The sequence below is a fragment of the Dama dama genome, chromosome 17 (assembly GCF_033118175.1).
Source record: "Dama dama isolate Ldn47 chromosome 17, ASM3311817v1, whole genome shotgun sequence".
NCBI lineage: Eukaryota > Metazoa > Chordata > Mammalia > Artiodactyla > Cervidae > Dama > Dama dama.
The window spans coordinates 30,051,780-30,075,969 of NC_083697.1; the positions used below are offsets into that span (position 1 = coordinate 30,051,780).

The window sequence follows — 24,190 nt, forward strand, 5'->3', positions numbered from 1 at the left end:
CATGTAGCTGTCTTGTATCCCTAGTGCTGATTATTGAAGAGTCTGTGCTTTCTGGATTGTATCTTCTTTGCTCCTTTGTTATAGGTTAATTGTCCTTATATGTGTGGATTTATTTTTGGTTCTCAATTCTGTTCCACTGATGTGTTTCATGTATCTGTCTTTGTGCCAGTACCATACTGTTTTGATTGCTGTTGCTTTGTAGTATAGTTTTAAATCAGGGATCATGATACCTTCAGCTTTGTTCTTCCTCATTAAGATTGTTTTAGATATTCTTTGTGTGTGTGTGTAGGGGGGTGTTCTATACAAATTTTAAATTTGTTCTAGTTCTGTGAAATGCACCTTTGGCATTTTGAAAGGAATTGCATTGAATCTGTAGATTTCTTCATTTAATGAGGACATTTTAGCAATACTAATTCTCCCAATCCATGAGCATAGAGTATCTTTCCATTTTCCATTTCCTTCAGTTTCCTTCATCAGTGTTTTATAGTTTTCAATGTAGAGGTATTTCACCTCCTTGGTTAAATTTATTCCTAGTAGTCCATTATTTTTGATTATGTTCTAAATAGGATTGTTTTCTTAATTTTCTTTTCAGAAAAATTTTTATTAGTGTATAGAAACACAACAGATTTCTGTATATTGAGTTCTGTGACTTTACTGAATTCATTTATTAGTTCTAAGAATTTTTTGGTGGAGTCTTTTTGGGGTTTTCCTGGTGGCTCAGATGGTATAAAATCTGCCTGCAGTACAGGAGACCCAGGTTCAATCCCTGGGTAGGGAATATCCCCTGGAGAAGGGAATGGCTACCCACTCTAGTATTCTTGCCTGGAGAATTCCATGGACAGAGGAGCCTGGCAGGCTACGGTCCACGGGGTTACAAAGACTGGGACACGACTGAGTGACTAAGGCTTTCACTTTTTTAGGTTATTTTTTTTATATATGATATCATGTCATCTGCAAATAATAACTAGACATGTGTAATATATAAAATAGTTTTAATTCTTCCTTTCTAATTTAGATGTCTTTTATTTCTTTTTCTTGCTTAATTGCTGTGGTTAGGACTTTCATTCTTATATTGCATAAAAGTGATGAGAGTGGGTATTCTTGTCTTAATGAATGGATTATATTATTTGATTATTGAGTGTTGAGCCATTCTTACATCCCTAGACTAAATCTCACTTGATTGTTGTATATGATCTTTTTACTGTATTGTTGAATTTAGTGTGCTAATATTTTATTTAGGATTTTGCACTGAATTATGTTAAGCAAAGACATTGACCAGTCATTTTCTCTTTTTTTTTGTGGTGTCTTTGTCTGGTTTTGGTATAAGGATAATCATGACTTAATAAAATATGTTTTAAAGATTTCTCTCTTCTTCATTGTTTTGCAAGAGTTTTGAGAAGAATAGATATTAAATATTTTTTCAGTATTTTGTAAAATTTATCAGTAAAGCTGTCTGGTCCTGGGCTTTTGTTTGTTGGAATGAGATATTTGTTTTTTCAGTCAGGAAAAGGAGCTTCCATTTATTTAAAATTGTTTAGTATATTAAGTTTTATCTGCCATACTACTTTACCTTATTTGCTCAATCACTGAATAGAGAATCCTTTTGAAAAGGCCTGTTAGATGGTGATAGGAATTTTGTTCATTATCTTTGAAGGACCACTACTGAGATTAAAACATGAAGAAAAGTTAGAAGTAAATATTCATTCATTCATTCATTCACTTAGGTAGTTCACAAGATACTTTTGAGTAGCTTTCTATCTGCTGGGTACTAAGCTAAGTATTAAATGATCTGTAAAGTATTTCTAACCATTATAATGTAGAATATGAGTCTTAGAATTTGTGTGAAAAAAATCTTTCTAACATTTTTTCTTCCTCTGAATATGTGTGTTTATTTCAATACAAAAAAAGATCTAGGTTATGATTATTATTTCCTAATAACTCTAGTGCAAGAAACATGACTCTGCATTTGGAACTCTAATTTAGTGATATTCTAAACTGGCAGGTTTACTGAGTTAGAGTCATTTTGATTTTGACAGTTGTTGAAAGAATCTTTACAGATATTCATTTAGAAAACTTTCCCCAATATTAGTAGTCTGCAGTCTCTGACTTTGGTCATTCTGCTACAAATGTACACTATTTATCTCAAGGAAACCTTTGCAATTAAAATGCATGACTATTTCCCACCTATCGTATCAGGGTATCAAGAGTTCTTAAGTTTTAATTTTGTCACTTTTTTGAGAAATGTTGCTTAGGTGCTGGATGTAATAACAGTTAGAATGGAGAAAGGAAGGAGACCATGTGTGCATGTGTCTCTCCAAGGAGCCTGGATTCTCAGAAAGTTCACAAAAATCTGTTCATCACCTAAGAGCTCTTCAGAGCTCAGTTTATATATATATATATATATATATACTTTTTTTTACATGTAGAAAAATAATGTTATTTTAATGTTAGAATTTCAGTTTCAGGTATTTCAACATCAATATCATGACAGTATTGTATACAGCACACTTTATATCTGTAAATATTTTTTATTCAAAGTAGATACATAGTTTGTACTTGTACATCACCATTTCTTCTTATTCCCCACACTCACATACAATGTGCGTCTTGATGGAGAAAACTGAAAACTTGATTGTCAGTGTTTCTGATGTTGCAATTTGCATTTTTATGTAATTTGACACAAAGTACTCACTGTTAAGTCTACATCTATCTCAGATGTAGACCAAAAGTCTTTGTTTTCCTATTAGTATTTTATGTATAATTTCCTCTGAGAATTTTGTATATAAAATGCATAAAGGAATCATTATTTTTTCTATTTTAAATTCCTCTTAACTGATATAAAATGCATATGTTTAATATTGTTTTAAAAATATACTTAAACACATAATAAAAGCCTTATTTGCTATGCCTTTTACTGATAAAAAACAGTCTGGAACAAATAAATCCTTTGAAATCCAAAGAATTTTGTATTTCAGAGACATCTAAAAGGATATTTGCAAAATTGCCAACATTTAACTTGCAAATTTAAAATCGTCTTTAGGCAACTGAGGCTTGTAGAAGTTTTTGTAACCAGTTTGCCGATTGCCAGGCATTTTCGTGACCTTAGTCCGTTTAAGCTCACAAGTAAGAGCTGCTATTAAGAATTTATTTATTCAACAAATTTTTATTGAGCCTTTTTAAAAGCAACAGTCCCTTTTCTAGGCACTGGAGTTACAGTAGTGAGCATATTCAACAATATAATCTTTGTCTTTATGGAGCTTGCATTCTGGTGGGAACAGAACAGACCAGTAAGATTACATAATATATCAAATAGTGATTTTATAGAGAAAAGATAAAGTTAGACAGGAAGATAGGGAGTGCTGGGGGTATTCAATTTAAAATAGGGTGGTCAGGAAAGGTCTCTCACAAATTACCTTTTAAGGAAGACCAAAGGAGATCAGGGAGTGACTAAGTGCTTACAAGGGGAACGTGTTCCAGCCAGAGCATCTTCTCAATCCCCGAGGCAGTAGCGTGGCTGGAGGTGTGGGAGGCTGGGAGAGTTGGGTTGACTGACTGTGACTGAGTGAATAAAATGGGAGAGTAGGAGAGGAGGAAGTCCAAAGAGGTATTGTGCGCAGGGAATGGGGAAACCATATAACACTTTGTGAGGACTTTGGTCTTCCTCCAAAGAAGATGGGAAACCATTTGAAAGCTCTAAGCGTCAAGAGTTAATGAAAACATCTTCAGAAACCCTAACTATACGTTGTGTGGTGAAACCTCTTATTTATAATAACTAGTTCTTCTATGCTTCCCTTCCAAATTTCTTCCTTTATTCTGAATGTTGAATTTAGGAAGACTTTACATTTCAAATATACCTACCTCAAATAAGCTGTGGTAGGCTTTTCAGAGTCCAGTTTCAGGTGATGCCAAACACAGCAGTGTATCAGTTCAGGCAGAAACCAGACTGCAGCTTTCTCTTCAGGGCTCTGGCCATGACATTTTGAAATGGAAACACAGAGGCCATAAAACTGAGACTGTAGAAGTAATAGCTTTTAAAGGAGATTTTCAGACTACTACACTTTTCTTGCCCTAGTTAATAGACAGAATAGGACATGCAGAGAAGGAGTTAAGTGGTTTGACTAATATTTTCCTGGATTGTAAAAGAGAAGTAGGGGTAAGAGGGAATGAAGAAAAAAAAAGAAAATTCTGACCTAAAAAAAAAAAACAACAAAAACTCAAGATGCTTGGGAATCCTTGAAAAAATCCAGATGGTGAAGACATAAAATTAGAGTGATCATATGTCCTGTTTAATTCCCAGGAAATCCCAATTTATGCCTCTTGTTCAGTGTAATTATTAATAGCACCCCCCCTTTCATTCCCAGAAGTGTCCTGATTTTGATAATGAGCTAATGTGGTTATACAACATAGAGTCCATTACTGTTATGCTTCATTTATATTAATCTCATTTATATTATTTGAAATCATTTTAATTTTTGGTATGTTCATAATTTTATCTTGATTTGGGCTATTATTAATGTTCATTATTATAATATTTTGTCTTTTCTTTAACATTTTTTCTCTTATGGGAATAGCTTTATAGATTTGTGTTTAAAGAGACTGGAGATTTTTCCCTTTTAAGCATTTCAGAAATATATGCATTTTTTATTTTAGAGGATGCTTATATTTATTTTACTTAACATTTTTGTCTATTGAATGAAAGACTATTTTAGAGTCAAAGTTTCTGTAGTGTTCCTGTTAGAGTCATGTTAAATAAATATATTAAAATTCCAATGTTATATTTATGTATAACATAAATTTGTATGTTATATAAACATCACAGTGAAGTGATGTTTCCAATTGAGATACTATATTAGCAAAGGGAATGTGGGCACAGATATAAAAGCATTCATTCCAGAAAATTCCCTTAAAAACGAAACCTTTATTTTTGCCTTCAGGCTCCTTCCATAAACCAAAACTCTTCAAAGCTTTTAAATAATACATAAATAGTGGTGGTTTTTTAGTTGCTAAATTGTGTCCGACTCTTGCAATCTCTTGGACTGTAGCCCGCCAGGCTCTTCTGTCCATGGGATTTTCCAGGCAGGTATACCGGGATGGTTTGCCATTTTCTTCTCCGGGGCATCTTCCAGACCCAGGGAATGTTTATTATGATGTATATACATAAATATAATGTTCCCTGGTAGCTCAGTTGGTAAAGACTCTGCCTGCAGTGCAAGAGACCCAGGTTCGATCCCTGGGTCTGGAAGATCCCCTGGAGAAGGAAATGGCAACCCACTCCAGTATTACTCTTGCCTTCAAAATCTCATGGACAGAGAAGCCCGGCGGGCTACAGTCCATGAGATTGCAAGAGTTGGACACGATTTAGCAGCTAAGCCACCACCATTTATATATTATTTAAAAGCATTGAAGAGTTTTGGTTTGTGGAAGGAGTCTGAAGACAAAAATAAAGGTTTCATTTTTAATGGAATTTTCTGGAATGAATGCTTTTATTTATCTGTGCCCACATTCCCTTTGCTAATATAGTATCTCAATTGGAAACATCACCACACTGTAAATATTCTTGTAACGTTCTTATAGACATGGCATTGTAGTATCAGAGGAAGAGAACTTAACTGAGAGTCTGGGAACTTGAATTCTAGTTTTGTTTTATCGAGTAAGTGGCTTTTTGACCTTGCCAGTATCATCTATCCAGTCTGTGCCTTAAGGCTGTCTCTCTGGCCTAAACCAAGTCATAGGCTATTGTGTGGAGCCATGGACCTAATGTATTTGAAAGAATTTTATAAATTATCATTTCTATCTGAATCTGAGATTACATTAGATCTGTAGAAAAAAGAAAACTCTTTTAAGTGAGATGGTTACATTTCTTTCCTAAGGAAGTTCTGAACCAGTAAGTTAATTACCTCTTTCCCCTAGGGAATGAATCAGCTAATTATAAAGAGAGAGCCAAGGTCAAATTTAAGCCAATCTCTCTATTAGTCTAGGAGCTACTTAGTTCATCCTTTGCATAGCGGGAATTCTGGAGCTAATGTGAACAGTTTGACAGATTTGGGAGTCTAGGCAAACAGACCTTTCATAATGACTTCATTATTTTATTGAAAATAATGTGTATTAATAGACTGTCAGAGATACCCAAATGTCTGTCTTTCACATACAAATACTTTATGGATTATGTGCACCAATGACCTGCACGATTGGCATAGATAATTAAATTTTAACTCTGTGTTTGCAACTAATCCAGCTTAATATCTGTGTTTCAGTGTAGGACATAGCTTTCACCAGAGATATCGGAGCGAGAATAACTATGTTTAAATAGGCTTAAGCATATTCCTTTTTAATAATGTTCATTCACAGTTTTATTGTTTGATTGAGTAGATCCACATTCTGTCCTCCTATAGTTGGCCTGTCTTTGACATAAATGGTATTTTCATGAACCACATTTTCACTAGTGCAATGAATCATCTGTTTCTGGAAATCTGCCAATAGATAGTCGTGACCTTGGGATAAAATAACAATTGGGAAAAATAATCAGATTTCCATATGTGATGCCAGGCAATGTAAAGAGTATAAGGTGTGCCCTTTCCCTAGCATACACTTATTCAAACACACAGAAATGAAGGAAAAATGAAGTTTATCTTTTGTGTGATAATATTTTTAAGGACGGGAAAAAGAATGACTAAAGAGCAGTTATGGTGTACCATTGTTATTGAGTGTACTTTTAATGTGTGTTTGGGGTGGGATTGGGGTGGAAAGTTTTAGAAGCTGGGATATCTGATTTAGTGTAGAAATGAGTTCTGCCCATTTACATTTTAATGTTTTTCTCATTGTTGTTGTTCAATTGCTAAGTCGTGTCTAACTCTTTGTGACCCCATGGACTAGAGCATGCCAGGCTGCTTCGCTCTCCTCTATCACATGGAGCTTGCTCAAATTCTCATATATAGTTTTAAAAATTAAATGGCTCTTTCCCCTACAGTAAAAGAAAAGAAAGGAGAAAAGAGAACAGAAAGAAAACAAGTAAACAGAAGCTTCTGAATAAGCCGTAGGATTGGGTTTTGACTTACTAATAGCTTGTTCTAGGTTTGTTTTTTGTTTTACTGGTTCTGGTGGTGGTGATAGTGATGATTGTGAGAAACATGGATTTACCTTTAAACATGAAGTATCAGAATAAATAAATATGGGTTTTAATAGTGAACATTTCAATAGGTTAAGATTCTTTAAAATTCTTAACAATTCATCCTTAATATATCATTGAACCAAGCAGACACAGAGTCACATAAATGATTGCATGAAAGCACTGACTGAAAAGTATATTGAACTGAGAAAACCACAGTAAAAAATGTTAAGTATTTTGCATATTTTAAAATACAGAAATTTTAATAATTTGCAGTGTTATTCTGTCAACTCATGTTCATTTTTACAGAAAGTATTCCAAGGATGTTTCCTCTCTTGCCCAGTGTTATCCAGAAAATGCTCCTCTAAAACTAGACCTCTGTTAGATGTAGAGATGGATTTCAGGTATCTGTGCTGAGAATTAAAACTGTCGTGAGAATGTAGCCAGATAATGCATAGTTGAAGTACCACCATTGTTCCTAACTGGTGAGCCCAGTAATATTGGATGTGCCTTTCATTTTTGTCAGTGAAAATACCTAGTAGAATTCCTAGGGTTATGTAACAGTGTGCTTGCTCTAAGGACCAGTGTTACTTCAAATGGCTTCTGATGTCATGTGTATTAACAGGGCAATGATTACCAAATAATCTAAACATTTATCAAGCTTTTTAAAGTATTTTCAGAATTTATGTATAATACGGGCTCCTTAATTTAAATATAGGTTATTTTATGTCTATGAGGGAGAATGAGAAAAATTTGGTAGGTTTTTTCTAAAAAAAAAAGAAGGAATTAAGGATTCATAGGATACCTCCATCTGGTGAGATATCTTCTGTTTTTAATTGTGTTTTGATAGTGTTAAGAACACAGTCTAAAAGAGAGAGCCCGTGTGAACTTTATATCGTCTTGGCTCTTGGGTAGTGACGAGTACATGCATTTGCTTTCAGAAAGAAGTCTGTTTTGTTCCTTAAAGCATTTTCGAAAGTTACTAGCTGATAATGTTATATATTATTTTTATACAATAAGTTTGTTTGGAGTTGTAGATGTTACTATATACCACAGTGTGTCTATTCTTATGGAATGCAGGCATCCCTTAAGGTTGATACTTGGGAATCCTGAGTATGCCTTACATTTTTTCTTTTTTTTTTTTAAAACTCATTTTATTTTTTAAATGTATTTTTAATTGGGGGGAAATTGCTTTACAATGTTGTGTTGGTTTCTGCCATACAACAGTGCAAAGCAGCCATAATTATATGTACATCACCTCCCTCTGGAGCCTCCAGCCCCTCATCCCATCCCACTCCTTTTGGCCATCACAGAGCATCAGGCTGAGCTCCCTGTGTTAAACAGCAACGTCAGCCTTACATCTCTCTACGTACCTGTTGAGGATGTTGGACTTGATTTTTGTATGTGGTTTTTCAAAATGTAGCCTGCTTTAAATAACTTTTTAAACATTTTTTCAAAAAAAAAAAAAAAAAGCATAGCACTTAGAATTTCAGCTTGAAATTGCTGTGGGTTCTTTGTTTTGTTTTCATACCTGTGAAGGGATGCTGACTAGAGTCTCTTTTAATTCTCAAAATACGATTTTTCCTTGAAATGAACTTTTAAGTGGTATGATCTGGAATATATCAGATCTGATAAAATAAGAAATCTTTCACATTGATGTAAAAAGTTTTACTAAGCCTGTTTCTATGAACAAACATTTAGTTCTGTTACACATAGCAACTACAGAGGAAGCTGTGCATTTCGAATAATTCCATGTGAGTCCTCTATAAAAGGCACTATAGTGTGATTTTTTAAAATGACTTTTGGATAATCCAGTATCGCTCTTCGCATTTTTTACAATGTACAGTTGGAATTCGTGCTTTCTACACTTAGCAACTAATGAAAAATATGTATGAAACTGTGAATCTATACAAGAAAGTTATTTTGTAGGAGGATTTGGAAGGTTTTTCTCTTATCAAATTGTAATATGCATGATTTTAGCTTAGAATTGTTGAATTCTACTTGACATCATTTTTGGTAATAAAATTTCCCTTTTCACTGGAAGAGGGTGTTTGGAGTGATTTGGAATAGAATACTTGGACTTTCCCATGGTGTGATTTAAACAAGACAATCTGAATAAAACTAAGGAGGAATTTAAGACAAAGATGTCCTTTGGGTTTAGCTAACATTTTGCAGTGCAGTCCTTAAGGTAAAACACTAAGTATATCAAGCTTATTGAAGTGACTAGCATACAGGCCATTATTTAATATGAATGGCTAGTTTAACCTTTGAATGCGTGAGTGTATCTTTGAGTTATTGATAGATAATGTGTAAGGGGCCATTAGATAACAGACACCATTCTCATGTGAATTGGGAAACTGAAGAGGGAAAATTACCAGTGTTTAATTTCATTTGCATGTAGTAAGGGAGAAAAACTGCTTCCATAGTGCCGATTGCAAACAGGTATATTTTTCCTTGAATATCAGAGAAGCTAGATCTTTTTATTCAAAGCTGTTAATCTCCAGCTGAAAAAGAATCTGTAATTCTGGTAAATGAAATTTACTGTCAGTATTGTCTACTTAAAGATTATATTTTAGACTGATTATTAAAAAGGGGGTTAAAATAGAAGTGTAAATGTTTCTGGTGAAAAAAGGGATAGATTAATTTTCCCTCTCTCATTGGACTATTATTTTAGCAAACAAAAGAAAGAGAAAAAAAGGAAAATAAAAACCAAACTTGCTGTCAACTAATTGTGAAAAGCAAAGCATTGGGTATACACAGTATTATTCAAGTGTATTAGGCTGTTATAAAAATTAGGATACTAAATGATCTGATTTCCTTTATGATGAAAATATGCATATGTATTTGCAATCTTAGTATATAAGTGGCAGTAATACATGTTTTCTTCCTAAGTATGTTCATCTGTTTTATATTTAATTGGGAGAAAACGTCTTTCAGTTTTCTGATTATAATGATAACATGGCATGCAAGAAACCAGAGCATGTTAATCAAACCTCATGATTATAAGTATTTAACTTCATGGAAAATGATCATTACGGATGTTCAATAACAATCATTTGACCACATTTTATGTAAAGTTAGTTCCATCCTTAATACTATAAAGTCATGCATTTGTGTATCTCACTAATGAAGGGAATTTGTAAATCTTCTGAGTTCGAGTGTGAATCTCTCATTTCATTTTGCAGCTTAGAAATTACTTTTAGTAAATCATTATGCATTGTTATATGAAATACAATTTGTTAACTGGCCTCTTCCAAGATTGTAATGTGTAGTATTATTCATTTTATTCTAGGTGTTGAGTACTTTTAAGTACTAATTTGTTTAAAGAAAATAAACCTTCTAAGAATAAAAATTTTATTCTATGCCATGGATGGTTCAGAATAACATGATTTACTTTCTCATTTGAAGTAACTTATAAATGACATTTCCTTATAGACTCTTGTACTGAAATTTCACTAGATGAAAGAGAAATATGTGTTTAAGTTAATGATGAGATTTTATTATTACAATTATTTTTTAAGAAGAGATAAATTCTCTTGTCTGTTTTTACCTTCATGTTAGTTTTAAATTTTATTCTTAAGGTTTATTCAGAAGCTAAAAATAAATATTATAGCTTTACTTTTAATTATATTTCTACTTATCTGCAATGTTCATTTTGTTATAGACTGCTTTTTAAGGAATGAAAATATTTTATTAAAATTTCATGCATATATTGTTCATTGCTGGATAGTTTCTTCTATAAGTAGAAAAATATGGGTATAAAATATTGATTTCATTAGAACATATGAGTTGGAGATGTCACAGGTATAACTAATGATCATCATTGAGGTAAAACATTAGGTTTTTTTTTAAAGGAATTAATGTCAGCAATATCCTGTGTATTTTTCTAACCACTAATTTTCCCTTTAGATTATTTTTTAAGTGTCTTATTATGGTTTTAGGCATTTCTGTGCCTTTCTAAATATGAAAGCTGGGTTGTGTACATGAATACTTGTCATTAAGTCACATACATTTGAAATATTTCTTACTGTGGTATTTTTCTCTATTTTCTCCTTTATATTCCATGACTCCACACTATTAATGGATCTTGAAATTATTGTTTAAATGTTATACTTTCCAGATGCAGTGATGAAATATTTCAAAATATGAGCAGATGATAAAATGTAGCATATCAGATTTTAGCAGTGAATCCGAGAATCCCAGTCTCACCTTTCCATCTTTCCCCCATTCTTATGCCCTACAGTAAGAATTTAACAATTGATTTTGCAACACCTAGCTCAGTGTCTGACACATAATAGACATGAACAAAAGGTTTTTAAATGAATGAAGAAACTCAAATCTTCAACGGAGGTTCTCAAAGGGACCATATGTTTATTTGTGATATGAATGAGTGTCTGGATATCCAGTAAAACTGTGGAAGATAAATAGTGGTAGAGAACATTCTTCATTTGGTGTTGATTGCTTATGCCTCATCTGAGACTTTTTTAAAAAGTATGTTTCTGTTCATTTCAGCCCTCAAAACCGGTTGCTTTTCCACATCTGTTTAATTCATTAGTTCTCTGTTTCATCTAGGGAGTAGTTGGTTTTGCAGTTTATCCCCACTGCTGAAATATTCTTATTTGTGTCCTTATCTGGGTGATGGAAGAACTGCGTTTTCCATTGTTATGTGTGATTTTTTCCTTTGTTTTCTCTAAATGAATTGTTTCTAGAAAGGAATTTAAGCTAGGGTAATTATTATTTAATCTTCCTAGTGTTTGTGAAAACAAAAGTTGACCTCATACAATGAAGGGCTGTGGGAAAACTTGGGTGTAGCAAATTTTTTAAAAGTAAAGTGGAAAACAGTTCAGCAGTGAAGGCAGGAGAGTATGCTTCAGTTTTCCACATTTTACCTCCAAAAAAAAGGTCACTCAAAAAAATAATGCAGTTTTTGAGGAATTTTCCTTAGAGTATTTCCATTATCTGAATAATATTTGATGGCAAAGATCAAACAACTTTGATTCAACTCAGGATAATGCTGAGGGTAAAATCTTTTTCTTTTATGGAAGGCTCCATTCTCCCATGAACACTGAGAAGGAAAACTTGGATACATTCTACGTAACTCCATTTAATCAATTTTCCTTTTCCTCCTCCCTTTTTTTCCCTTCTTTCCTCTTTTCTGTAACACCTGTCACTTTCTCCTTCTCTTTTTTCCCCTTTTCCTTCGATTAGTGTTTATTAAGAGTTTATTTCTTGCTGGGCTCTTCTTCAAGACACATAGTTCATCTTCAGACTCCAGAAAGACACGAGAAGTAGTGTGACTGGTGCCTTCTTTTCTTGTCCCACCTCAACAAATCCTTCTGTGCAATACGCAGACTGCAGTGGAATGCAGCAGCCCGCCTTTTGCCGATATCTGTTTTTAAATGTGTTCCTTCTGAAAATGTAGCCCTGGGGAATGCCCCTGGGATTTATGATTTTACATTATAGGTGAATACTTGAAACCCCTTTGTGGCTTGTATCTCCAAAATGTAAAGGGATCTGGAGCCTACTGGTATTGTTCCCTCATTTAACAAACAAGGCAGTTGAGCGATTAAAAAGTGAAGTTCTGTAGCCGTTTAGTGGCAGAGACCTGCCTGAAACAGTCTGCAAATTCAGAGACCCTTGAGGCTCAGTTAGCATTTTACCCTGCTCTTTCACTCACTCAGCATTTAGACAAAATTAGATTTGATAGTCTAGAAATGGAGTATGTTTCTGAAAGTTCCTTAGAAGACCTATTTTATTTTATAAATTAGGTAGTTTAGCATGATCTAGTATAGAGAATCGTTACCAGATGTACCTGGGTGTGCATCCAAACTCTGCCACTTAATATTAGAATGAACTTGGACCATGTATATAACCTCTTTTTCTTAATCTGTCAAATGGGGACAATAAACACTCATATTACATGGTTATGGTGAAACCAGGTCTCAAATCCAACAGTTCAAAACTCATGACAACAGAATAAAGTGCTCCAGGGAAAATGAAATCCATGTAGAATGTCTGGCCTCAATTTACCCACTAGTGTAGCTCATTTCTTCAACAGATTTTAGCAGCATTTCTCAGAGCTAGCACTATTTAATTGATTTGTACTCCAAATAGCATCCTTTACTCATATAATTTTGGAACGTTTTCTTTTCACTGATTGTTGAAGGTATCTTATTTATATTTGGATAACACTTCAGGGAAGTGGTTTTTCAGTAGTTTCGCTTTCAGAATGTTTTGTGATGTAGTTTATCATAGATGTATGTGGCGATTTTATTTAATCCTATGAGGTAGGCTATTATAATAAACAGGACTGTGTAGCAAGTGAATAATTTTAGAAAGTTCTGAAGGACTCACTGGTTTTTGGAATGCAGGGCCTCCAATCTGGAGATCAGCTGGTGAAATACAATATACAGCATTGTGACTGGGAACAGTTAAGAAAATTCAGGATTCAAGAAAGTATAATTTCTCTCATTTGTTGTCACCAATTGTTCCTTAATATTGGACAGTGCCATTTATTCTGCAGATGGGAGAAAAATAGTTCATAAAATTAAGTGTATTTGAGGACTGTATTACTGTAGTTTTCCTTACATGGGTCAATGGCTAAATAATGTTCCCGTTTGAGAAATCATATATAATGTTAGGCATTTTCTCGATGGTGAATATCTTTCCTTTGCATTCCTATGTAGGTCAGCCAAAAACTCACCTCAAAGATCATCTCCATTCTTAGATTTTTCAATATATTCATTGTTGGCACGGAAGTTCAAGACATAGGGAATTTTCTCTTTTAATTAAGCCAGATAGTTGTTTAATAAAAGAGCCTCTAAATTTGGTGATGCTGTAGGCTGTCATCTACTGAATACGTCATACTTCACTATTTAGGTGCTGCTCTTATTGACCTTTGGTTAGAAAACTTATATCGTAAACTGATGATCTATTTCTGTAAATAAATAGATTAGCAATGCTTTAGAGTGAATCTAGTGTATCAGCACTGTGAGGATTTTTTCTGGAGTAAATTGCATTAGCAATATTAAATTAAGAATTGTAAAGATGCTTAAATGAAAACAACTGAGGTTAGTTTTATTTAGCTAAAAGGGACATTACAGTTAGCATGGTGAACAAGTCCTTGTTTCTGAAACACGATGAACTTTTTTCCCTTTTACTTTTATCTTTTTTAACCAAAGGGATGAAAATTCTTGTGCTGTAACAAAGTAAGAAATTATATTTTGCTTACAAGTAACTGAATGGTTAATAGGTAATTAAATACAGGGGAGAATATCTATAGAAAATTTTTTTATTCCTTTTCTAATATTAGAAATGAGGAATTCAGAAGAAAGCAATACAATGTGTATTAATTAAAGCATTTTGTATTTTGGTAATAACTTTGTTCAGTTACATACAAGTATTCCTTAGAAACAGAAGTCTATTTTTAGTCTCATATTTTGCTTATTATCTCTGAATAGCTGAAAATTTTTTCCTTTAATTTCATAGTAATTTACATTTATTTTTAAATTTTCAAAACAATTTTCTCTTTTTGACTTAAAAGCACATATTGCATGTGGTAAACGTAATATTTGTACATTATTATTTATTTTGTAAATTGTAAATATTATTATTGTAAACATTACAAGTGTAAGTTTTCCTTTGGGCCAAATGACATTTATTCAATGCAAACTTTCTTGAGTGTTACACTATTACACCAGAGGGGTGGAGACACTTGATTGTTGTTATTAGGGTATAGATTGTGTTCTTCTACTAACATTTTTCTCTTGCATTTTAGCTAAGGAATTATATTAATGTGAACAAAAATGACGGAAACATCCAGGAGGAAATTTGCTCTGGCTAATTATAGGTATGCACTTAATCATGTGCCAATGGATTGGATTTCTATGAAGTCAGGGTTTATCAAAATGAAACTTTCACAGCACAGTTTGTCTCTTTGCCTTTGATCCCTGGTTATTTTAGTGAGCTTTCTCAGGTGATCTTGCTGCCTAGTTACATCAGGCTCTTCTCTAAAGCATGAGCAGGTATGCTAAGTCGCTTCAGTCATGTCTGACTCTTTATGACCCATGGACTGTAGCCCACCAGGCTCCTCTGTCCATGGGATTCTCCAGGCAAGAGAACTGGAATGGGTTGCCATGCCCTCCTCCAGGGAATCTTCCTGACCCAGGGATCGAACCCATAGTTTTCTTTTGTCTCCTGCATTGGCGAACGGGTTCTTTACCACTAGCGCCACCTGGAAAGTACATGTACATCAATACACTTTTCTGAGTGGCATTATATATTGTTTTAATGTTTGATACTTTTTTAAAGTTGAAAATCATAAATAAATAGTTCTTTGTTCCAAATTATCACATTAAGAACCGTCAAATTAAGACAGCTGGGGCTTCCTGGCTGGTTCAGTGGTAAAGAATCTGCCTGCCAGTGCAGGAGATACCGGTTAGATCCCTGATCCTGGAAGATCCCACATGCTGCAGAGCAACGAAGCCAGAGCACCACAGCCTTTGAGTCTGTGCTCTAGAGCCGGGTGAAGCTCTCATACTCAATGGCTAGCTCTCTGCAACAAGAGATTCTCACACACTGTACCTAGAGACAGCCCAAGCAGCAACGAAGACCCAGCACTGCCAAAAATAAATAATGAATAAAATTATAAAAAGGATTGGTTTTGAACTGAGATAAAGTATTAGGAATTTGTTTATCTATTCTTGATTTAAGATACCTTATAACATTTAGTATCTTCAACTCATACTGGACTTAAATCATTATTATATGACAGTCATTATTACCATTAAGTAGACACTGTACATTATAAGCTAAAAGATACTAACTTTTTTTGCACGGTCATACTGTTCAGTATGGTGCATATGAGTAAGTAGACATCAGAAATAAGCAGATTTTACACTTTTAAAAAAAAAATGTTAGATAAATACAGTATATCCTAAGCTTAAGCTAACATGTTTATGGTTTTGATTAAAATTTCTGGCCGGTTTTACTGATATTCTCTATTATTGAATATTCATGTTTGTGTGAACTGACTCACTTTGTCAAAATAGTTAAACTGGTTATTTGGTTATAGCAGGTTTTGACAAAGCATATGTGTCAAGAAGACAGTTTTATAGGAAAATAATTGAAAGTTGAAGCATGACTGATCTCCCTGCTAGATAGTTACCAGACACAATAGTGTGTCCACATCTGTAAGGAAACCTGTCTTGAATAAACTCTTTTAACCATGTTAAATAGATATTCCAGAGTTTTTTTCTTCTCCAAAAATTCTTTCTTTTACAAAGCACCTATTATCCAAGAACTGTTTTTGGGAAATGATGCTGTACATCTGATGTAAATCTGATGTTCTTGGAAGGCCCAATAGTTCTTGAACCCCAATTCACATAAGGGATTCTTATGTGAATTGCTCCTCTGAACCTTCCACTAAAGTCTCATTAAACTCATAGTAAGAATTTCATACAGGCCCAGTGATGACTTCAGTTCTTGATTAGACACCCTCTTGGGACCAAACTTGCCAAGATAAGTTTCTTCCTATTAGACCACGTGTATGATAGAAACACATTATTTTTTTTTTTTTTGAGTTATAAATAAATAAGCCAGGTGTACTTTAGAGTTTTTGGGTGACACAACCAAATGCTGATATATGAAGTAAAAAAATTCTGTGGGAATTCACTGAAGCACATAATTTTAAAAAAATACTTAAATTTGAGTTCATACTTCATACAAGTGTTGTACGAAGCACATTATCAAGTATGGTCTCATTTAATCCTTTCAACAGCCTTTTGAGTTATATAAATATCTCCATGTTATAGGTGAGGAAACTGGTTTCACGAGGATGTCTTAAGGATGCATAGCTGTTATAGCCAGAATGTGAAGATAGGTAATTAGGAACTTCAGAACTCATCAGTACTACACTTAATGGCATTTAGAGCTTGAACTCTACTCCATATTAATGAAAATTGTCAATGACAACTATACTAACTAGTCTCTTTAAGGAGTAAAGGTTGGGGAGGCACACCTTTAGCAAAATCACAGGCTGGACTGAGATGCAGTCAACAGTTATTAATGGACAACTTTTGGATAGAACCCAAGTTCAGTGCTATGTGGAAACGCTGGAGGCACCTCTTGCCTCTTGAACAACCCATCAAGAACCAAATTACAGCTGAGACCTTGTACCTTTCACAAGCTAAATACTTAAACAATTGTTCCTTGCAGTATTTTGGTCTCTTTCAAGTTCGGAACAATTAGATAAGAAGACCAAAAGACATATTAAGATGTTCAAGGAGAATACTGCACATTCAGGTTGAATGTTATTGGAATTTAGAGAGTTATGTTATGAGATGTGAATTGTATATCAGCAAATCATTGGACAGATTTTTTTTTTTGATTGTGTGCATATCCATTCTGGATAGAGAATAATGAACTCAAAATGAAAGAGCATGCTTTGGGGAATCTAGAGAACTAGGAGTGACTTCAGGGTTTGCCTTTAATTATCTTTGGATTATAGTCATGTCCGACTCACTGCAACCTCATGGGCTGTTGCCTGCCAGGCTCCTCTGTCTATAGAATTTTCCAGGCAAGAATACTGGAATGGGTTGCCATTTTCTACTCTAGGGATCATGATCCAGTGGTAGAACCCGCTTCTCTTGCGTCTCCTCCATTGGCAAGTGAACTCTTTACCACTAGCACCATCTAGAAAGCTCTGGATTATTGGGTGACTCACGTCTTATCTACTGAGCACTGAAGCAAGGATTAAAAGCACAACTCTAGAGTTAGGGGACTTGGTGTGAGCTCTGGTGTCTCCAGTCTATTAACTTGATGAACTTGGTAAAGTCATTTAATTTCTTTATGCCTTGAGTTCTTGCATATGAAAACTAGATTAATAGTATCCACATCATAGGATTTTTATGAAGTTAATGACATGCAGTATAAAATGTTTAGAATGGTGTCTATGATATAGGAAATACCATGCATTAGTGATTATTTTATTATTATTTTAATTGTTATTCTCACTACTACTCTTATTTTCTTTAAACCTCAGGTTTTTCAACTAGAAAATTAGGGGGTGAAATTAATCTACTTAAGATCATACTTTCAGATTTGTACACATTTACTGAATTTAGCATAAAGCTCTTCTAATGATTTTGTGAGGTATTGTATGATTATAAAAGTGTGAAAATTAATATAAGCTGCAAGTGCTTTCTGTTTTTAGGGCAAAAATAAACACGAAGCAAACACAAAGTTAAGAAAAAGAAAACCCTGTGATTGGCAATTGAAGAACATCTTATTAAGTGTTCAGTTCTCAAGGATATGGAGATTTGAGATTTAGGTAGATAGTAGGCTTTGCATCTTTTCAAAATTGTGACATTTGAATAGGAGTGGTTTGGAAGTTGAATGCGTAAGAAGGTGAGCAAGGCATTTGTTAAGCATCAGGAATACTTAGGAAGTATTTGCTATGCCAATAATGTTCCAAGCACTTTACAAGTGTTAGTCTATTTAATCCTCAAGAAGCTAAATAACTCACCCAAGATCATACAGTGGGTGGAACTTGTGTAAGCTGAGCTCTTTGGCTTCTGAGGTTTTCCTTTTATTATATTTTTTGACTGTGCTGTGTGGCGCGTGAGATCTTAGTTCCCCGACTAGGAACCAAACTTGTGTCTCCTGCATTGGAAACACAAGGTCTTAACCACTGGACTCCCAGGGAAGTCTGAGTTTGTGCTTTTAGCTCCTTTGCCTCACTCTCTGAAAGGCTTCAAGAAAGGTATGAGATTATATGGAATACTTAGAATATATATTGTATAGTTAAATGTGGCCAGATCATAGGGTTTGAGGATAAGATGTACTAAAGGGAGATAACTGGTGAGTTAAACAAATAGTCTGTTCATTATCTTAATAATCTAGGTAAGAATGTAAGTGGAATTTGATTAGAATGGTTACCATAGTAATGTTGAGGAAGCTATTATGTTGGAGGAGACCTTAGCCACTTTTGGTCAGGGATCCTTTTGAGAGTCTATTAAACACTGGATTTTCTCTCCAGAAATGTGCAACATTCAACATTGCCATAAAATTTCAGGTTTCATAAACTCTTTAATTTATTTGATGCTTTACACAGCTTGGTTTTTCTCCCTTATAATAATTGAATATTTTCATAGACGTCTACAGTGTATCTTTATATTTGTTTTGTGTTTTTGTGTTCTGTGTTCTCTTTCAGTAATCATATTTTTAATATTTTACTTTCTGTAGATACCTGCTCTTTGCTTACTAATTTTTATAAAATTATAATTTTGGCATGTTCTTGACCAACTTTTATAAACTTTGTGAACTTTCTGTATGAATAAATGTAAATAAATAATTGCAATGAAATTCCCGTAATTTTCTTGCTTTGTTGCTTGAATACAAAAGTGTTAGTAGACCTTGTGGCCAGTAGATAGTTTCTACTGATCCACAGCATTCTGTGTTAATTCACAAATAATTTGTTATTTGAATAACTGTATCTGGGGTGGGAACATTATTTGCTTAAAAAAAAAAATCAATCCTATTTGCAAAATGCAACTGAAATAACCTCTTGTGGAGAACCAGATCCAAGATTCTGTCTGCTTCTAGAACATATTTTAGTCTCTTGAGCATGGAAACCCTTAGGGTAATTAAGAGATGAGAGGTAAGGGAGTTCAGAAGAGGTAGGGTGAATTATTATCATTTATTTTGTTTATCATTTGGTGTGAGAGTAATAATTGGGTCCCCCTTGGTTATGTGGGGAGTAAGCATTGCCAATACCTACGGGAAATTGCTCTAGTAAAATTCACATGCTATTTAGGATTTTAATGTTTGTAAAAAATACAGTCTCACCTGGTAGTTTCGTGAGCTGAACTCAAATTTCACTTTCATCCTGAAGTAAGGAAAATTAGTTCTTTTCTTTCTTTCTCCTTTTCCTTTAACTTCCCCCTAAACTTTTACTCCACTTAGCACTGTTAAAGCCTCCATTACAAAAGTAGAAATCATTTCTTTGTGCAAATGTACAAAAATCATGATTTTTAACCAGTTAGTTTTGAAGAAGGAAGTTAGAAAACCAATGTTAGAGATTTCTGTATTTTCTCAGACTTCAGGCTTATAAAGGAAAGTTGCTTTTAGTTAGTCAGTTTGCATTTATGTAATGGATAATTTTGTAGATTTGGGGGAATGAGGACCTTTTATATTCCTAAAAATAATTGACAATACATATATCCCTGCATGTGGGGCTTCCCTGATGGCCCAGTGGGTAAAGAATCTGCCTACAGTGCAAGAGACACAGGAGACAGGGATTCAATCACTGGGTTGGGAAGATCCCCTGGAGAAGGATATGGCAGCCCACTCCAGTATTACCGCCTGGAAGATCCTGTGCATGGACAGAGGAGCCTGGTGGGCTACAGTCCCTGGGGTCACAAAGAGTTGTACAAGACTTAGTGACAGGGGTAAAAGTAAACCTTCATATATGTGCTTTGATTAAGGAAGGAGATATTATACTGAAAGTGAAATTATCATATAAATGAGACATGGAAAAGACCCTGATGCTGGGAAAGATTGAAGGCAGGAGGAGAAGGAGACGACAGAGGATGAGATGGTTGGATGGCATCACTGACTCCGATGGACATGAGTTTGGGTAAACTCCAGGAGTTGGTGATGGACAGGGAAGCCTGGTGTGCTGCAGTCCATGGGGTTGCAAAGAGTTGGACACAACTGGGTGACTGAACTGAACTGAACTGAGGCATGTCTCTTTTAAACACTTAAATTATTTAAAATTCTATTTGATGAAAGTGTATCAAAATTGTATTATACCTTTTCTCTTTGTAATAGTTTATTGTCCGGTAATGTAGAATAAGATATTTATGAATCGTGGAATGTGTATCATTATGAGTGCCATGGATGTGTCCTGCTATCCTCTAGTGCTGTTGTGAAACATGGAACTCTACACATGAATGCTTAGTCATGCCCGACACCATCCTTTAGTATTCTGAGAATGCCTCCATTCCCTTCCTATGGAGTAACGGGCACAGATGTCGTGGTGTTCTCAGCCTAGCTCAACTTTTGATTACTCAGCTTCTGAGTGTGTAATTGCACTGTGGTTGGTGAAGATGATGGGATCCAGAGCAATGAAAAGTGGAGCATTATCATGTTTCATGGGATTTAAAAAATACACACACAACTCAGTTGTTAGAGTAGCATACACTGGTATACCATTTGATGTGTATGTATGTGTATGATTACTTTTCACTGGATGTATCCTTTATCTTACACTTGTATTAACCTGTGAGTAGTTATACTTTTAATCATGATTATTTCTTGAGTAGGGATGTAAGGCAAGCCATGATGTTAAATGATGTGGTAACTAAAAAAAAATACTATGCTTCTAAATAAGTCTTACAGTTGTGAATTCTGCACATGTGACTTTAAAAAAGCACTAATGGTGCTACTTAAAGATTCACCATCATGCCCAAATGACCATCCTTAACTTGAATAGTGAAAAATTTATAAAACTGAAGCTTTTGAGATCTTTTAGGGAACCATGACCCAAAGTCATATGTCATGAGAATTGTGTTGCCCTGTTTGTCATTCTATATGTGCTTAGAATAGTTAGATAACCTAGTTTTTAGCTATTCTTGACAGCTGCATTTCACTATAAATTTTTCATTTGTGTCTACAAGTAAGATTTGAATTCATTCTGACTGGTAGTGGTAGCTTGTCAAACAGATACTAAAAAGAGAGGAAAAGAAATCCTGAACTACTTCTGACACTTTGAGATGCTGAGGAAGTGTTAGCCTATTAAGTCTCAGATATCTCAAGTTTAACAATGAAAACAAAGTCTTTTTTACTGACACATACTTCAGTAAATGTGTGTGTATATATATATGTGTGTGTATATATATATATATATATATATATATAATCTTAATAGCATTCTTATAAACTAGAAAATGTTCTTTTTTAAGGAAACGTTTGAACGGCTTCCTGAAATTCCAGAGGATAGTGCTTTATGAGCTTAAAAGCACCAAAGGACTTTTGTACCAATATGGTATTGTTTTTATTATTATGGGGTCAATTTTACATCACAGATAGCAACAGACTTTGTATCTGATCCTCACACGTGCTATTAAAACATTCAGTCCTGGGGACTTTTCTGGCAGTCCAGTGGTCAGGACTCTGCACTTTAGCTGCCACTGCTGAAGGTGGGGGTTCAGTCCCTCATTGGGGAATCCTGTGAGCTGTGTGACGTGGCCAAAAAAATGAAGCTTCAACATGAAGTGACTTAAAAAAAAATTGAGTACTTCAAACTTTTTGTAGTGATTGTTTCCCTTTTCTTTTCCAGTTTTCTTTGTTGCTTCCTTTTGACCGTGCCTGTGTGTTTTATCTTGGGAATTGTCCTCTAGCTCTCACCCCACCATCTGAGATTCTTGGTCATTTTCTTGTAATGACAAGAAATCTTCTAATGACTTTTAAAGACATATTTGTAAAGTTTTCAGTTTGAGTTATTTTGGCCCTTGATTATCCTTTTTATAATTACGTACGTACTTTTAGATCTAAACAAAGCCATTTTCTCTTTCTTCTTCTAAAACTACAGATCTTCGACTTATGATAGAATAAATCCATCATTTATTTAATAAATCCAATAAATCAGTACTAAGTCAAAAATACTGTAAGTTGAAAATTTATTTAGTACATACATCTAATCTACCAAATATCATAGCCTAGTCTGCTGCTGCTGCTAAGTCGCTTCAGTCGTGTCCGACTCTGTGCGACCCCATAGACGGCAGCCCACCAGGCTCCCCCGTCCCTGGGATTCTCCAGGCAAGAACACTGGAGTGGGTTGCCATTTCCTTCTCCAATGCATACATACATGCTAAGTTGCTTCAGTCATGTCTGATTCTGTGAGACCCCATGGACAGCAGCCCACCAGGCTCCTCCGTCCACAGGATTCTCCAGGCAAGAATGCTGGAGTGGGTTGCCATTTCCTTCTCCTAGCCTAGTCTAGCCTACCTTAAATGTGGTCAGAACACCTACATTAGCCTACATTGGGCAAAATCATCTCACATAAAGCCTATTTTCTTTATAAAACATTGAATATCTCACATAATTTATTGAATACTGTATTGAAAGAGAAAAACACAGTGGTTGTTAGAGTATCATTAATGCTTGGCTGATTGGGAGCCTGGGTCAAAGAGAGTATTATACTGCATAGCACTACCTTGGGAAAGATCAAACTTCAAAATTAGAAGTACAGTTTCTACCAAATGCATATCTTTGGCGTGGTGGAAAAGTTGAAAAATTAAAAGTCATATGCTGAACTGCTGTAAATTGGGGACTGTCTGTACTTCTAGTGCCACAGAAATTTTATCCAAATTCTGAGTGAATAAGGAGGAAAAAAGTCATTTTTGTATTCATTTAGAAACATATTGATTGACTATCTATCAAATGCTGGGGCACTGGACTTAAACTTTCAGTGGGACTTGATCATTATCTTTCTATTTAATTATTCTGATTTTTTCTGAATAGTGATGATTGAATCATTAAAGGTTGAAATTTAGTGTTACCTGTAATTTGCAATTGGCATTATAATCCCAGCAATCTATTTCTTTAGTTATTTGAGAATTTTCTTTATGCACAAAACATGTGCTGCTTAAGAGTGGAAAATCTTTCTTAAGAGTACTTCTTTATTGAGGAAGGGAATGCAGTCTGTTGCAGCTTTATTATGAAATCAGACGTTCTCCATCAGATAGATTAAGAACTGCATGTTTGATTTAAAATAAAAACTGACAAGTACATTTTAAGGATAAATGAAATACATGAAAATGAATTTTGAGAGGGTACAATTGTGGGTGGTATTCACTAGAGCATTCCAGGTTTTAAATAGATGTGTGAAGATCATGATTTGGGGAGTACATATTTGAGGTGCAGAGAATCGGGACCTCCTGTATGCTTCTGTATTATTCATATGAGTGGGTGGTTCTTAGAAAAAGACCAGCAAGTATGGATGAAACAGGTCTGGGCCTCAGAGTGAAGCAACCAGGGTAAGCATTACTAGAACACTGGGAGGCCCAGAGGGCCCAGGGTTTC

At 34.6% G+C, this 24,190-nt stretch overlaps 1 protein-coding gene across 2 annotated transcripts in view; it reads left to right on the plus strand.

The window, feature by feature from the left end:
• PPP3CA (protein phosphatase 3 catalytic subunit alpha) overlaps positions 1–24,190 on the plus strand; it is a 311,810-nt gene that overhangs the window by 126,769 nt on the left and 160,851 nt on the right. Inside the window, exon 2 of one of the 2 annotated variants that reach the window (XM_061164330.1) lies at positions 14,883–14,954. The exons of the other annotated variant lie outside the window; for it this stretch is intronic. The gene's annotated coding sequence lies outside the window, so the exon portion shown is untranslated. The remainder of the gene's footprint in view (positions 1–14,882; positions 14,955–24,190) is intronic. 2 annotated transcript variants of the gene reach the window in all.